The sequence below is a fragment of the Rattus norvegicus genome, chromosome 20, assembly GCF_021556685.1.
Source record: "Rattus norvegicus strain SHRSP/BbbUtx chromosome 20, alternate assembly SHRSP_T2T, whole genome shotgun sequence".
Lineage (NCBI taxonomy): Eukaryota > Metazoa > Chordata > Mammalia > Rodentia > Muridae > Rattus > Rattus norvegicus.
The window spans coordinates 5,663,684-5,678,762 of record NC_141553.1 but is presented as its reverse complement, the minus strand read 5'-3'; the positions used below and the strand labels follow the sequence as shown (position 1 = coordinate 5,678,762).

Genomic DNA, 15,079 nt, shown 5'->3' with positions numbered 1-15,079 from the left:
TTATATTTACACAGGACACAAAAAGCTGTAGATTGCATCAAAAGTCATAAAGCTCAGGGTTGACCCAGGAGGTCCTCTGAAAACCATGGCCACTCACCCAGAATGAGCAAAGGAGAGAGCCTGACCAGCCACTGCCCTCCCCTGTCAGCCAGAAAAGTCCAGACAAGAAATGTTCAGCTCCTAACCACTGACAGGCCCATGTCACAGAATATTTTATACATAGAAAACCTAATGGTTAGCAAAATATAAAATCCTCAGTAGATACCACATTTGGCAGATCCAGGATATGTGTCTTGGTGTGGTTTGGGTGCCTCTGAATTCCCCACAGATAAGAAGGCTGAAGAAGGGAAAGACCCTGCTTATTTTAAGGCAAGGTGCTTGGGAGAGGTCCTGTGGTCCTTGCTCTATGACCTGAGGCAAGGTCAGCAGGTGGCCTTGTGCTACCTTCCACCTGAAAGGTGAAATATTGGGGCCTCTAGTGGCTTGCCCTGGACAACCCCCAACCCCAACTCCCACGGCAGTGACATGGTTCAGCAAAGGGAAGAATTAAATACTTTTTATAAGTAATTGGACTTTTGGAAGATCTCTCTCTCTCTCTCTCTCTCTCTCTCTCTCTGTTAGCTTTGAAGAGCCTTTATGGAATGGGATTTTCTTTTAGGACTTGCAGGAATGACAGAGAGGCAGCTTAGAAGCAAAATAAAACTGTAGCTATTTATGTATGCGTGTGCATGCACTATAGCCCTGTGTGTGTGTGAGTGGTGTGTGTGTGTGTGTGTGTGTGTGTGTGTGTGCACACCGAAACAACCAGTCCTGCTTTGCAGGGGCCTGTGTGTGTGTGCTGGGACGTGTCCTCTCTTTGTCCCTGGGCCTCTGAACTCTCCGGCGTCTCTTTATTGTAGACCTAGTCAGTTCCTGGTGGGCAGCAAGAGGGTGGGGTCGAAGCCCGAGGACTGTTGGTGCTTCTGGCCCAGGGGTGGCATAGCTGCTCAGGTGAGGACTGTTTGTACCTCTCCAGGAGGGTGGCACATGCCACAGGCCTGGGAATGTGATAGTTTTGTGCACTGTCTTGAGGGCTGCCATGGGAAAGATCCACACAGACTCTGAGATTGTCTGTGTTGTCCTCTAAGTGGCTGTCACAGCTCCTTTGAGAGTGGAGGGCCTGTAATACCTGCACCCATGTGTCTGTCGAGGCAGGGGTGGACCTGGTTCCAAAACAGACCTTGTCATGTCCATGTGACCCAGACCCTTCCCACTGCCCTCTGCCCCACCTCTGTATGGAGTTTCCAGAGCAGTGGTTCTCAACCTTCCTGAGACCCTTTAATACAGTTCTTCATGGTAACCCCCACATAAATTATTTTCATTGTTGTAGCGCCCACCTCGTCCGGCAAGGAAGACGCAACACGGTTGGATTCTTCTCAACAGCCTTTACTGCAGGACACCTTCTTTGTTGATACAGGGAGGCGGTGGCAGCCAGCCCTAAGTGTTACAGCTCCAAGTGTTACAGCTCCAAGTGTTACAGCTTTAAGTGTTACCGCGCCGAGCGGCAAAGCTGCTCGGCTTATATACACAACAGTATGCTAATCTTCTTTCAGGGATTGGTGGGGCACGAATCACCCCACTGCATCCCAGCTACTTGTCCTCCAGAGATTGGCGAGGCATGAACTCCCATTTAGCATAGTACCGCCCCAGCCAGACTGACGGCAGGTGCAAAACTCCACGCATGCTCAGTACTGTTGTTAGGAGGGCGCCAGATTCACCTCATTATCATACAGCTGTCGCACCGCTCCCTACACATTGTTACTTAATAACTATAACTTTGCTACTGTTAAGAATAGTAATAGAAACATCTGTGTTTTCTGATGGTCTTAAGCAACCCCTGTGAAAGGATGCTTTGGCCCCCAAAGGGGTCATGACCCACAGGTTCTAGAGTGAAGGAACATCCTTGACCAAGTTGTTTGATTTTGGGGACAGGGTTTCTCTGTGTAGCCCCAGGTGTCCTGGAATTCACTCTGTAGTCCAGGCTGGCCTCAAACTCAGAGATCCTCCTGCCTCTGCCTCTCAAGGGCTAGGACTAAAGGTGTGAACCGCCATCACCTGGAACCTTGACCAAGTCTTAAACAGAAGCCAGGCTGGTTTGTAGACCTGCAGTCCTGGTTAATTGGGAGCCCGAGGCAATGGTGGGAAAGGCTGCTTCAGTTACAGAGTAAGCCCAAGGCCAGCCTGGACCCCGTCCTGAAAGTAAAGATCTGGGACATAGGTGAGTGGCAGGAAGCAGTCCCCATGTCCCATCTACAGCATGGGAGGAAACTTCAGGTGAAAGAAGCTGTCAGGAAAAGAAAAGGTAATTTGAGGTTCTTTCCTTTACCCCAGACACCCCAGGGCTATACTGGGCGGGGGACCCTAAGCTCACTGAGACCTGGCCCTGGGAATCCATGCTGCTTTCTCACTTGTCACAACTTTCCCACCTCCCCCACCACCCCCTCCAGGTGCCAGTCCTGGGGCTCCCAGGCTCCTGGGTTCACCTCATAGCCCTGGGTGTTCTGGAACTTGCTATGTGGTGGAACAATGCAGAGATCCGCCCTCATGAGGACTGGGATTGAAGGCATTTAATCCTAAAGAATCCCAGAACCCTTTCATGGGGTGGGTCCCATCAAACTCAGCAGGTATGCAGCTCAGTGAGGACAGGGTCAGGAGGTGGGGAGCTCAAATCCCGGGCGACAGCAACAACAAAAGAAAGAGAAACTAACGCTCCGATGCGGGGACTGTGCAGGGGATATCCGGTTCCTTAGTGTGGCCCTTGTTCAGTGTGACCCGGACAGCTTCGGGGACATTGGAAGCCACAGACCAGCAAGCAGTTCCTGCAGTCTGGAGGGACTTTTGGCACAGTCTAGTCCATCCCCAGGACCTTTGGGAGCTGCGATACCGCTCATAGCCGCCAGGCGGCAGCAGAACACACGAATAGGGGCCTGTCCAGGTCTGGATCACCTAAGTGGCTGTGAGCTTTGAAAGCTGGGGAAGGCTCTTCATACTGAAGCAGCCAGGAATTTCTCCTTCAGCCCCAAATCCTCTGTTTTGTGGCTTTCACTGATCCTTATGATCTTCGGGCTGAAACACAGATTGCACCTCTGGCTCCTCCCCTGAACACACACACACACACACACACACACACACACACACACACACACACACACACCTACCTGACACTTGGCATGCTGAGGTGAGGCAGGAGGATCGAGAATTCAAGTTCGGGACAGGAGAAATGACTCAGAGGTTGAGAGCACCAACTGGTTTTCCACAGGTCCTCAGTTGAATGCTCAGAAATCTGGCGCCCTCTTGTGGCAGTCCGGCATGTGTGCAGGCAAAACGTGTACATAATAAATAAATCTTAGAGAATTCAAGGTCACCCTGAGTTACAAGACATAACAACACAAACAGCATAATTGGGCGAACACACAGGCTGCATAGACCAGTAACATCACGGGCCACTCTGTAGGGGGAGTCGTGTCCATTTTTCCCTTCCATTGCTGAATCTCCAGGACCAGTGTATAAATCTAGTGCAGGGGACCATAGAGCCCTGCAGTAGGGTTGGTAGGTGTTCCTCCATGCGGTAGTGTCCCCAATATTGTTCAAGGACCTCTTTTGTTAAGGAAATCTTATTTCCCTCCTCCTTTCGTTCTTTTAAAAAATATATTTCTGTATAAGGGTATTTTTCCTCCATGTGTGTCTGTGCACAACGTGCATGGAGCACCCCAGGCGGCCAGCAGAGGGCGCTCTATCCCCTCTGACGCTGGAGTTACAAGTCGGTGAGAGCTGGGAACTGAACCAGGTCCTGTGGAACAGCAGTTAAGCATTCTTCACCTCTGAACAACCTCTCCAGCTCCACGAATTTACTCAGCATATTTTTATGCCTTGGCTCTGTGATTCTTTTCTCTGCAGCACAGGGCCGCACTCAGGCCTGAGCCACCCAACTCCCCTGCAGAGACGGTCTGTACAGGAGAAGCCCTGGGTTCCTCAGGGTCACAGAGTCCAGGAGAAGGAGTTTCCCAATCTGTCCCCACAGTGTTCAGTCTGATGTCCTCCAGCACCAAGCAAGGATTGGTAACATAACTCACACAAGGATCCTTCCAGATGCCCTGTGTGGGCTTCGAGTTTTCAAAACCTACTTTAATAAGCTTACTTAAATGTCTTAACCTCTCCTCTAGCCCACCACCCACCAGCAGTAGTAGAGAGGAAAGGGTAACAGGGCAAAGGGAGATGTGCACCTGTCCTGAAATAGTTCTTGGGGGTGAATCCAATCTGTGTCGTCAGGATAGCAGCACTGAGCTCACACGGGTCAGCATTGGCAGTTCAATCCAGAAGTAACTTTGAGGCTCTACCCATCGTCCTGAGTCTGCAGAAGCAGGAAGAAGCTGCTGGGACACCAACAGAAGTTCTTTGGTTTGTTTCTCTCTACAAAGTCATGACAAATGATCAGGGAAGAAGGCATCAGCATCGTTAGTGAAGAGAGGCTTCAGCAAATCCCAGCGATGACCCACAAAGAGTGGCAAGGGGAACCCAAGCCACACAGTGTCGTCTGTGGTCTGTTGAGTTATATCTAGACCCTTTCCCAACACCATGAGTTCTCTCAAGAGGACATCTCTCAAGCTCTAGCAAAACATCCCATGCCCCTCTTCCAGGCAGCTTCCAGAAAAACACCACGTGTCTGCTTCAGCAAAAACATCCCCTCATGAGACAGTTTCCAGAAAAAACATCAAAGGACACAACCGAGTCTCCAAAGAAACCAGAAATTTACACTTCAGACCTGGTTCTCCTAGATTAGGTCCTCAGATAAGTTGGCTGTGCTGACAAAGTGTTTCTTTCTTTCTTTTTTCTTTTTTAAAGGTTTATTTATTTATTTATTCTATATGAGTACACTGTAGGTGTCTTCAGACACACAGAAGAGGGCATCAGATCGCATTACAGATGGTTGTGAGCCACCATGTGGTTGCTGGGAATTGAACTCAGGACCTCTGGAAGAGCAATCAGTGCTCTTAACCACTGAGCCATCTCTCCAGCCCACCAAAGTGTTTCTTGTACTCCACTAATGTCTGTTTTTAATAGGTAGGCTCCAATTCCATCTTTAGCCCAAAGCTTTAGTAAGGACCTTTGAAATAACAGAAAACCCTTGTCTGCTGACTGTGTTTCAAACATTGGGAATGTGGTTCAGTGACTAGAGTGCCCACCTTGTACACCGCAGGTCCCAGGTTCAATTCCTCAAACCTCCAAAAACAGGGCAGGGGCACCCAGGCCGGGATGGTGAGGTGACCCATGTGGCAGGGCTTGCCACCAAGTCCAACCACCTGAGTTCAGTCCCCCAGAACCCACATGGAAAGAGAGAACCGACGCCCCAAGGCTGTCTTCTGACTCCCTCCACCCCCAACACACACCACCACTGGGGATTGCCCTGATTCACACACCACACGCACACACACACACACACACACACACACACACACAAACACACACACACACCACACACACAGCAATAGTGTAAACACATAGCACATAAAATAGTTGAAAATGCCCGTGTTTGTCCTTGCACAGGTTGTCCTTTAACCCTTCTGTCACCTTCTCATCACAACATGGGTTTTGGACACAGGAAAATTCCCTACTGGAAAGTGTGGAGGCAAATAGGACACAACTTATACACGTGTGTTTCTGTGTCCTTTAACAGGAAACAGTTGTGGTATAATTAATAGAGCTGACAACCGGTACCAGCAAGTTCCCATTCCATGCAGATTCCCGGGCTCTAGCTGTTTCTCTGTCAGCCGCTTTCACACACTGTCCCCTTGGTGGGTTGTTACCACGCCTGACACACACATCCCATTCCTCGGTCCGTGCTAGGGCGGCCCCACGCCACGCTACCCCAAGCATTCCATAGCCTAGCACAGCTTCCTGTCAGGGACTCTGCTCACTCTCCCAACAACCCAGTGAGATCATGACTCAACAGACTGCAACCCAACACCCAGGTTTATGTGTTAAATACTCAGTGTGCAGTGCATCCACACAATTAACTCACATCCAATTGATAAGGGTACAAACCGCCCATGTAGACAAGATAAATTTGCCTATAGAAATCCATCCCTAAAGAAATATTCATAACAACCTGTGTCTACAGAGATGCATGGTGAGGATCATTTAAGTCTGCCTCCATGTTGCTTCTCCCTTTCTGCTCCCCACTCTCCTTCTAAAACCTGTTCCCGCCTCCCTTTCTTCTTGCCCAATGACAGGCCTCCTTTGATCTTGTGTCTGCCTTCACCTGCATAAGGACATCAACCTACATGAAACCATTATGGATCCTTCTTATTGCACTGATTTAATAGTTGTGTGTAGGGCTGTGCGTGTCATGATGCCCACGCGAGGCTCAGGGGATAACGTAGAGGACTCAGGTCTCTCCGTTCACCATGTGGCTTCCCTGGATCAAACTCAGGGAGCAGAGCTTGGTGGCAAGCACCTTTACACTCTGAGCCCTCTCGACGGTCCCCTTGGAAATCATTGGGTTCGAAGGTTCCTTTGGAAAGTCCCTTCCTTCCTGGACTTGACTCATACAAGAGATGCCCACCATGACATTAGAAAAAGCATTTACTGGCCAGATAGGTACCAGCTTTGCCTTGGGTGACTCTGGAGAACCAAGCCTTCCGGCCCAGGCCCTGCCTGTGGCAGTGTCAGCCCGCTATGGCTGGGAGAGGCCAAAGCCTCAATCCAGACTCCATTTTAGAGAACTTGAACTCAGGCAAACTAACAGGCTGGTGCCTAGCGTTAGTTTCCAAGTGACCTCCCAACAAAACTTGAGCCCAGCTCCAGTCCCTAGGCAACCCCCATCAGGACCTGTGTCTCCAGGTTACACCCGGACAAACCTGCATCCCCCGGTTACAAGCCCATCCCCTGTCCAACCACCACCAATGCAGAGGGAAGCAGAAGTTAAGTTTATGAGTCCCAGCACCAGCCAATGATGTCAAAGGCCGTAGTAACTTCCAATTAGATGCTTGCACACTCCCCCACACTTACTGCTTACTTATTGGGGATACAGTGAGCCCCAATAGATATTCAGGGCTCCTCTTCACCAAAACTGTCCTGCAGGACACAGTGCGCTGGCCTGAGCTGGTTCAAAGGAAAAGGCCCTACTGTGATTACCTCAGATCGAGATCAGCTCCTGTCTGGATTTGGGGATCTCTAACATTTCCCTGGCACCACATCTGCAAGACCCCATATTTGCACCGAGAGCTTGGGTGTCACTGTCTGTATTAGCTACTGTGGTCCGAATAAGACGACCCCCGTGTTCTTGGTCTCTTGCACTTGGAGCTCAAGAGAAGGGTAGAGCAGCTCAGAAGAATGACAGACAGACAGAGATTTCTGAAGAGCTGGAGTTTAGTTGTAGCATCAGGCTGGTAAATAGATATCCCGTATGTAGTTAAGAAAATAACGTTTCCTTGCTGAGCTGTCAGGTTTCTACCTCAGCTTCTGCCTCCCGTGTCTTTAGTGCTATAAGTATGAGATGATTTTAATGGTCACAGGCCTCTGAGGGGGACTTTGCTCGCCCGACATACAAAGCCACCCAAAGGCAGAGCAACCACAGGTGCATCAGCTGCAAGACCCAGGTGCACAGAGCTGGGGGTGGAGATTAAGAGACTTCAGGGAGTTACCTCCAGAACACCAGATGGAAAAGGTAAGACAGTCCAGGAGTATAAATGTTTCAGGGGGCGGTGCCCAGGTTACAGGAGAGAGAAGCAACGTCCTTCCCTAAGTGGAAACTTCTGGTTTCTTTGGAAAGTCAGTGGAGACAAATGATGCTTTGCTGAAGAAGACACAGGTGAAAGGATGTCATGATAAGTCATATGCATGACAGGACACGTGACAGGACACATGACACGACATGCAAAGGGACACATGATGTTTGGAAGGAATGTAATTAAAACCCAACAGACAGTAGACGAGGCTGCATGCTATGGCTGAGTCTTACCATTATTTATTGGTCACCGTTTCTCCTGACTCCATAGAGAGAAATGCACCAAAAACTTCTGGTGATTTGCTGGTGGCTTCCCGTTGCCCCTGCAGTGGGCTGATGGGCAGAGAGGAAGTTTCGGGATATGTCAGCTGATACAGACTCAAGTGGAGTTTCACTGAGGCAAGACTCGTTGGAGGACACGTGCTGTTTGGAGGGAGAATGAAGAGGACACAGTGGACAGTGGGGGCGGCCTGCACAGCTGGCTTTGCAGGGCTTCCTTGGTCTCCAGTCTTCATCTACCCAGAGCTGTGCTTTGTTGAAGGAGTCATGGCAGAGAACTTCTCCTGGCTTTCCTGCTGGTCCTGCTCAGTCCTGCTGACTCATGCTGATTTGGTGGATGCCTGGCAGTTTCTGCTGCCTTGTGCCACCGCTGATGATTCGTGTTTGCTATCCTGAAACTACTGACCTGGACGGCTGCTGTACTGCCAATTAGAGATTGGAGTTGCTCCTAGGAACTACTACACAGCAAACAGCTCAGCCTCCCAGCTTCTTCTGAACTGACCAGCCATTGCTGATTCTTGTGAACTGAGCTGCAGATTAATTTGTCCCAGAGAAACATTTCTAAACAGGCCCACCTCTCCAGTATCCTCATAAAACTTCTTTTCCACATCCTCCCATGGGTGGTGGACTAGAAGGGAGGTTATGCATTTAAGAATTCCATTATTAAAAATAGGTTATGAAAAATCTAAGTCAATTATCTCAGCTGGGGAGGTGCTCCTGAGAGTTCAACAAAAAGGCACATCCTACACCTCAGTTCCCTGACACTGGAGAGGAGAGGCAGAAATCACCACAGCAGCATGACCACAGGGAGCTCACAGGGCAGCTTCCCGACCCCATCATTAGCAGCTAAATCAAGTGGGTGGGAGGAAATGTAGTGACTCATCTTGTGCACCCTGCACTTTAAAGGACCCCACTTGAGTCTCTGATCTTCAGCCCTGGGGGCTCATAATCCTGGGGTCAGGACAAGGCTCTGGCCTTCCCTGTGTCCTTGTGATCACAGACTCTCCCCATGTCTTCACAGTGATGGAGAGGGCACAGCCTGGAGGTGACAGAGCTGAGGCCTGAGCTCATCAAAGACAAGAACTGACTGAGCACACCTGGGCACAGCCCTGTTCACACTCAGCTCCCACAGCCTCACCCTGTCCCACCAGACACACACAGCTTAGTGACACAGATTCTGGAAGCTTCTCCATCTGCCATTTATTTAAAAAAAAAAAACCAAATAACAAAAACACAAAAACAAAAACAAAAAACAAAGCAAAATCTCAAAACAAAAAACCTCTAAGTATTCTCAATCCAGTAATTTAAAAAGCTATCAACACTTGGGTCAAGGATGTGAACAATCAAGTTCACACTCAGATTCTTATTCTCAGTGTGGAAGTGAGGGGCTCAAGCTCAGGGTAGCAGGGAGTGACAGGATGCAGATGTCCCCACCCCCCACCTCCAGGCTGGACCAGCAAGGTTGAATGTGGTAGGGAACACAGACAGTTCAGGGACAGGGTCCAGGTGTGTAGGGCAGGCTGGGCTCCACAGTTCTTCACACTGAAGCCATAGAATCACAGGGAACATCAGACACTGGTGTCTAAAGAGAACTGAGGGCTCTGGATGTCACAGGAGAGACCTGAACACATCGTCTGTCACTCAGTCCACTGCAGGCAGCTGTCTTCATGCTAGAAAATGAAAGTCACAAACCATCACTGTGAAGACAACAGCCCAACAACCCTCCACTCACAGGGAGTTCTCAACCTCAGGTTTAGACCCAGACTCCTTGTGTTTATTCCCAGAAGCTGCATCTGTGGCTCCAGGTGGGTGAGTTTTACAAGGATCTTCATTCCCAGACCTGAGATTGTCCATGTGGACCTGGGTCATTGTCTCAGCACAGGAGACCCCGTTGTCCACAGGGAAGAGACCCCTGTGGAGACCACAGACAGCACAGCACCCTGTGCTACACTGCACTTCCCTGTGTCCACACTTCCCCGGTGCAGCTGCTTTAGTGACTAAATCACAGTAGGAGGGGACCTGTAATTAACTATACCACAGAATAATGAGAGAGTGTGGGAGAAGTTATCAATCTGTGACCTCTCACTCCCTCTCTGACCTTCACTCACACTTATGAGCTGATGAGGTGTAGGACATGAAAGTCACAGATGTGTTGGACATGATCGGATAACCTACAGCACCTATGTCCATGAACTCTTCGTAAGAGCTATGAGTGTTTTCCCTAGGAACTTGAAGCTCTTAGGTTTCCTCCTGACTGACCTAAGGATGCTGCTTTCCTTAGGCTGCTGCACAGAAAGGATCTGTTGCAGTTTCTTTTCTTTTAAAGATCGATTTATTCTATATAAGTACACTGTAGCTGTCTTCAGACACACATAAGAGGACACCAGATCTCATTATAGATGAGCCACCATGTGATTGCTGGGATTTGAACTCAGAACCTCTGGAAGAGCAGTCAGTGCTCCTAACCACTGAGCCATCTCTCCAGCCCTTCTTTTCTTTTTTTTTATTTCCATTTTTCAAGACAAGTTCTGTCTTCAGAGCTCTGACTCTCATACAACTTACTCTGTAGACCAGACTGGCTTTGAAATACATTTTTGGCTTCCATTGATCAAGCTCAGGCAGCCACTCTCGGTGGCAAGTGCCTTTATCCCTTGAGCAATCTCATTGATCTTCTTGGAGTTCAGTGGGTTTGGTCTTTTCCTCCTGAAGGTTCCCTGCATTACTGCACATAGGAGAGCCGTGTCATTGGAAAGGCCATTTTCTGTCCTGACAGGTACCAGCATTGCCTTGGGTGACTCTGGAGAACCAAGCCTTCTTGCCCAGGTTCCTGTGGCAGTGACAACCAGCTGCTGACTGGAAGATCCCATATCTGCACTGAGTGATTGGGTGTCACTGTATTAGTTACTGTGGTCCTTTGGATAAAATGACCCCCATATGCTTGCTCATTTGAATACTTGGTTCCCAGTTGGTGCTGTTTGGGCAAGCTTAGGAGGAGGGGCCTTGCTGGAGGAAGGATGTCACTCGGGGCATGGTTGGAGATGTGAGCTCTCAGACAGTCCTGCTGCCACGCCTGGCATTTGCTGACACGATGATGATGGACTCTTAACTCTCCGAACCCTATGCTCCAAATAAACCTTCTGTAAGTTGCATGGGGGTGATGTTTTATCAAGCAACACAAAGTAACCAATCCACTTACTTTCCCCATCAGTGTGACTTAATATGCAACAAGCGGCAACTTAGGGAGGAAGGGTTTATCCTGGCTTATAGTCTGTAGGGATACAGTCCACCACATCGGTGAGGCTCACTGCAGAAGCTGGAGGTGGCTTGTTATATTGAGTCTACTGTCTGGAGATGTTAGCGCCCAGCCTGCTTTCTCCTTATTCTGTACAAGACCCTTCTTGTGGATGGTGCCACCCACATCCAGAGTGAGTCTTCTCTCAGTTTAAACCTTTCAGGAAATGCGTTCTAGATGTGCCCAGAGCTGTTTTCGCAGACTCTAAATTCCATCCAGCTAGCGATGAAGATTACCCATCACACTGCCGTGGCCCCTCCACATGTGGTCATTCAACACTTAACATCTGGATACGTTCCAGAAACCGTGATGTGAACATACAGTGTGCTTCTGTGAACCTACATGATATGTCCTGTGTTGCACATGTGGTTATGTGGTGCATAGAATCTGTACATCGTGTATGCCATCAGGAGGCACAGTAGCATGGGCTTGTGAGGCCATTCTGGTATGACACAGCCCATGTTTATAGCGCGTTTATGTGTGTACTTGTGATTTGTGAGACAGGTTCTCTGTACGTTGCAGTCTGACCTGGAACTTACTATGTGGCCCTGGCTGGTCTGGGATTCACAATCCTCCTGCCTCAACCTCTGGGTTGCTAGGTGCTCAGGCACCATCATGCAGCTGAGGTAGCTACGCTTCAGGAAGTAGTATATTATGAAATAATAGAGAATTCGACATCAGCCACATATATTTCTAACAGCTTTTGTCACTCTGGAGCATTTTATACTATGCACAATGACAGATGCTTTTTAAACATTATTTCATATGTATGAATGTTGTGTGTGCAAGTATGTGTGTGCATGTATGTGTGTGCATGTATGTGTGTGCATGTATGTGTGTGCATGTATGCATGCAGTACGTGTAGAGTCCAGTAGAGTCCAGGACAGGGAGTTAGGTTCTCCAGAACTAGAGTTAGAAACAGTTGTGAACCTCCACAAGGAGCCTCTGAATTGCGTCCAGATCTTTGGAAGGGCAGTCAGGGTTCTTTTTTTTTTTTTTTTTTTCCCCGGAGCTGGGGACCGAACCCAGGGCCTTGCGCTTCCTAGGCAAGTGCTCTACCACTGAGCTAAATTCCCAACCCCCTGGCAGTCAGGGTTCTTAACCCCTAAGCTGTCTCTCCACCCTGTCCATGTCCTGAACTTTTAGTTCATGTTCATTTACTTGCGTTTGCTGTACTTGAGGGGGAAACAAAACAAAGCAAAACAAAACAGGGTCTCGTGCATTTGAAATGAGTCACGTTGAGCCTCGTCCCCAGCCTTGTGCTGTGTGTGTGTGTGTGTGTGTGTGTGTGTGTGTATGTTTGAGGACATGAGACTGTGTGCGTGTGTGTGTATGTTTGAGGATATGAGTGTGTGTGTGTCATATGTGTCGTGTGTGTGTGGTGTGTGTGTGTGTGTTTGAGGATATGAGTGTATGTGTGTGTGTCATATGTGTCGTGTGTGTGGTGTGTGTGTGTGTGTTTGAGGATATGAGACTGCGTGTGTGTCGTGTGGTGTGTGTGTGTGTGTGTGTGTGTGTGTGTGTTGGGAATGTAGGTTACTGGAGTTTGATATTAGCGCCCTGAGCCCACAGCCAAGCATTTTAACACTGAGCTACAACCCATTGCTTTCCATGATGTTTGTTTGTTTGTCTTTTCTATGTAGGAGTGTTTTACCAGAGTGCAGAAATGTGGCACTGACAGACCAGAAAAGAGCGCTGGGTCCCTCAGAACTGGAGGAACCTCTGTCTGTAAGAGTAGCACCCCGCCCTTAACTGTGGAACCATCTCTCCACACTGGTGAGCTCAAGGTCACCTCCATCCCCAACGCACACACGCGCGTGCACACAAATTCTTACTTTGAGATGAGGTCTCATTGTATTGCACAGACTGGCCTTGGATTCACTCTGTAGCTCAGACAGGCTTTGAACTTGCCATCCTTTTGCCTGCTCCCAAGGAGAATGGGAAGTGTGGCGGCAGACAGCCGCAGGCCACAGGAGCTTGAGGCCTGCTCTCCCACCACTCCCCACTCCTCAGAGGAACAGGAAGCTGAGCCTATGTCCTAGCATCCATCCCAGGAACTGGGCGAAATCCAGCCTCTAACAGCAAACACGTGAGCTGGCGCCTTCTTGCCCTCCCATCCGACTCCTCCCTGACACTGCTTCTGTACCTTCTGTCCCCACCATAGCCTAGCCTTGTCCCTCCTTATCCAGCCCTCCCTTCCTCTGAGGACCACAGCCCCTCACCGCCCTCCCTGGTCTAGGAGCTCTGCTCCTCTGGCTCTAACAGCACAAACAGAACGGAAGCTCGTGTTCCTTGATGGTCGGCGCGAGCCTTTGAGAACGTCCCCTCCCCCCGTAACATAAACTGTCACCTGGAGACTCAGAAGGCAAGTGTACACCCTGTGCTTTTAGAAAACCATCCTATTTCTTTTCTTCCTTGTTTTTTCAAATCTACTTTTTTTTTTTTTTTTTGGTTCTTTTTTTCGGAGCTGGGGACCGAACCCAGGGCCTTGCGCTTCCTAGGTAAGCGCTCTACCACTGAGCTAAATCCCCAGCCCCTCAAATATACTTTTATTTTATTTACTCTTCATTACTTTAAATCCGGGATGGGTACAGCATCACACGGATTCTGTGTCCAGTGGCCTTTGCAGGAAGGCTGCTTCGGAATTTGGCACGAACCATGCCACAGTTTCCATGGGCCTGAGTTACTCTTCCCCATATCCCTCTGGTTGTTTGGTTTGCCTCCGGGAGTCATGGGCATAAACACTTTCAATTTTAAGAAGAGACCTGGAGCTGGAGAGATGGCTCAGGGGTTAAGAGCACTGACTGCTCTTCCAGAGGTCCTGAGTTCAAATCCCAGCAACCACATGGTGGCTCACAGCCATCTGTAATAGGATCTGGTGCCCTCTTCTGGTGCATCTCAAAACAGCTACACTCTACTCATATAAGTAAAAATTAGGGGCTGGGGATTTAGCTCAGTGGTAGAGCGCTTACCTAGGAAGCGCAAGGCCCTGGGTTCGGTCCCCAGCTCCGAAAAAAAGAACCAAAAAAAAAAATTAATAAAAAAAAAAATTAAGAAGAGACCTGTGTTCCTTGCTTGTAGCCAGCAAAAATGGCCTTGCACCACAGCCTTCCAGACATACTTGCTCTTTTTTTTTTTTTTTTTTTTTTAGAGGTCCTGTTCCCAGCAGGCACCAAGATGGCAGAAAGAGAGGGGAAAAACCATCCTATTTCTAAGAGTCAAGGGGGCGGTGACCTTTGACCTGTCCATCCCTTCTGAAATCCCAGAACGTCTAGATCCTCCTGCCCCAGACCCTGGCATGCACACATTTATGCAAACATTGTAGAGAATCCACTGCTGGGCTCGGGAGGGCAAAGCTGATGACCTACATCCATGGCCATGGCCCTCAGGGATCTTATGTCATCCAGGGGCATATGCAGAGGTGTGACTCTGCCAGTGCCTTTCTGGAAGCTATGCCTCAACTCAAGGCTTCTGTAGAGGAGATTTGAGTCGAGAAGGAAGACTTCAAACCTTACGTGAAGAAGCTGGGGTCTGAGTGTGACGTGGAGCTAACTAGGGGAGACTGAGGCAGGAGCTTTCAGGTCAGAGCTCAGCAAACCCCAAGGCCGTCTGCAGGGCAGGGCTGGCATTAGAGTCCATTGAGTGGGGAGTAAGTAGGTGAGGCCACCCCCAACAGGGCCTTGCAAAATAGGTCAAGGTTATAGCTTGAACTTAAGTCAGTGTAACAGCCTTGAATGTGTTTC

General features: G+C 49.2%; 1 protein-coding gene, 1 long non-coding RNA gene and 2 pseudogenes across 3 annotated transcripts in view; all 4 read left to right on the top strand.

The window, feature by feature from the left end:
• The window catches only part of LOC120098897 (uncharacterized), a 34,981-nt gene extending 20,897 nt beyond the window's left edge, over window positions 1-14,084 (top strand). The window contains exons 2-4 of one of the 2 annotated variants that reach the window (XR_015645592.1): window positions 9,700-9,849; window positions 10,818-11,183; window positions 12,980-14,084. This is a non-coding gene — a long non-coding RNA (uncharacterized LOC120098897). Of the gene's footprint in view, window positions 1-9,699; window positions 9,850-10,817; window positions 11,194-12,979 lie in introns of those variants that run through there. The other variant, XR_015645591.1, reaches the window with a different exon arrangement.
• Wdr46 (WD repeat domain 46) overlaps window positions 1-15,079 on the top strand; it is a gene marked incomplete at its 3' end in the record, with an annotated part of 127,752 nt that overhangs the window by 60,568 nt on the left and 52,105 nt on the right.
• Vps52-ps1 (VPS52 subunit of GARP complex, pseudogene 1) lies at window positions 682-742 on the top strand (annotated as a pseudogene).
• Window positions 835-2,409, top strand: Vps52-ps2 (VPS52 subunit of GARP complex, pseudogene 2; annotated as a pseudogene).